This window comes from Marmota monax, unplaced genomic scaffold (genome assembly GCF_021218885.2).
Source record: "Marmota monax isolate L192 unplaced genomic scaffold, Marmota_monax_Labrador192_F-V1.1 WCK01_AAM20220418_F8-fsc00248, whole genome shotgun sequence".
Taxonomy (NCBI): Eukaryota; Metazoa; Chordata; class Mammalia; order Rodentia; family Sciuridae; genus Marmota; species Marmota monax.
In genome coordinates, this window is record NW_026692019.1 from 705,871 (window position 1) to 708,009 (window position 2,139).

A 2,139-nucleotide genomic window follows, 5' to 3' on the forward strand; every position below is an offset into this window, starting at 1 on the left:
AAACCTAGCCATAGTCCTAAACCTAGAACTAACCCTAACTCTAAATCTAACCCTAATTCTAAACCTAAATCTCACCCTAACACTAGCCATAACTCGAATTCTAATTTGAAAACTAGCCCTAACCCTAGCTATAGTCCACAAACAAAACTAAGATATAGCCCTAATACTAACCCTAAACCTAAACCAAATCTTAATGCTACACCTTGTCCCAACCCTATCCTTACAGCTAATACTGACCCTTACTAACCCTAAAACTAACCCTACTCTGAACATCACTCTAAACCTAAACCTAACCCAAACATTAGACCTAGCCCTAATGCTGACCCTAAAACTATCTTTAACCCAAAAGTTAATTCTTACATTAGCCATAGCCCTAACCCTAACACAAAACCTAGCGCTAATCTGAGCCTCAAGCCTAGCTTTAACCCTAATCCTAACCCTAAAACTAACACTAACCCAAACCCTAGCTCTAAACCTATTCCTTACCCTATGCCAAACTCTCACCCTTATGCTACCTTAGTTCTAACAGTAATCCTTAGCTTACCCCAAACTCTAATTATATTACTAGTCCTAACCCTTGTCCTCATTCTATCTCTAACATTAACCCAAAGCCTAAGCCTAACCCTTATTCTTATTCTGACCCTAACACTAACCCTAGGTCAAAGCCTGAACTTAACACTAAATTGAACCCTAACATTAGCCCTACCAGTTAACCTCTACCTAAACCTAACGATAACACTAGCACCAGAACTAAACTTAATCCTAAATATAGCCATACCTCTAGCCCTAGTCCTAAACAAAAACCTATCCCAAGCCCTCAAATAACCATTAACCTAACACAAAGACTCACCCTAGCCCTAGACCTAACCCTAGTTCTAATTCTGGCCCTAACAATAAACCCAACGCTAACCCTAACACTGATGCTTACCCTAACACAAACTCTATCTCTAAATCTTATCCTAACCCAAAACTTAAACCTAACACTAGACATATCTATAACCTTAACCCAAAAATCTAGCCATAACTATAATGCTAGCACTTACAATACCCATAGCCCTAAAATAAGCCATAAGCCTCACACAAAAACTGATCCTACATCAAGCCCTAAACATAGACTTAAGCATAACCTTAACCCTTACCCTAGCACAAACCCTAAACCTATTGCTTGTCCTAGCCCTAACCCTAGCTCAAACTCTAACCCTTACTCTAAACATAAACCTAGCTTTAAAAATAACCTGAACCCTATCGCTAAACCTAAGTGTAACCATAGCCCAAATCCTAGCTCTATCTTTATCCATTACCTTAAACATAACCCGAACCCTAATGCTAACCCTAGCCCTAATGCTAACCCTAACCCTAACACTAACCCTAACTGTAGCCCTAATCATAGCCCTGATTCTAACCCTAACCCTTGCCCTAGCCCTAAACATAGCTCAAAATCTAACACTCACCCTAAACTGAACCCTAACACTAACCCTAGGAGTAACCCAAATCCTAGCCCTAAACCTAACCTTAACCTAAGCCCTAACACTAGCACTAAAACTATTCATTTTGTTACCCTAAATCAAATGCTAACCCTCAGCCTAAACCTAACCCTATCCCTAACACTAACCCTATATATAACTCTAAAACTAACCTGAATTGTAAACCTAACTCTATCCATTACTCTAACACCAACCCTAACCCTAATGCTAATTTGAGCCCTAACCTTAAACTTTAGCCCAAACAAAACCCTAATCCATACTCTGACCCTAATAATAAGCTAACTCTATACCTGACCGCTACACTAAACCTAACCCTTACTCTAGACCTAGCAATAAACCTATCCCTATAACTATCCCTAACCATAACCCTAGACATGACATTATCCCTAGCCCTAAACCTAACACAAACCCTAGTCCTTATCATAGCCCTAAACCTAGACCTAACCCGAACCTGAACCCTCACCTTAGCCCTAGCCCTAAATATAGCCCTCACCCTAGCACTGAACTTAGCTATATAACCCCATCCCTTCCCCTAAAACTAACCCTAACCCTACCCCTAACCATAGGCCTAACCCTAACACTAATCATAGCACTAATCCTAGCCCTATTTGAACCCTAAACTTAATCCTACTCCTAACCCTAGCCCTAAGACTAA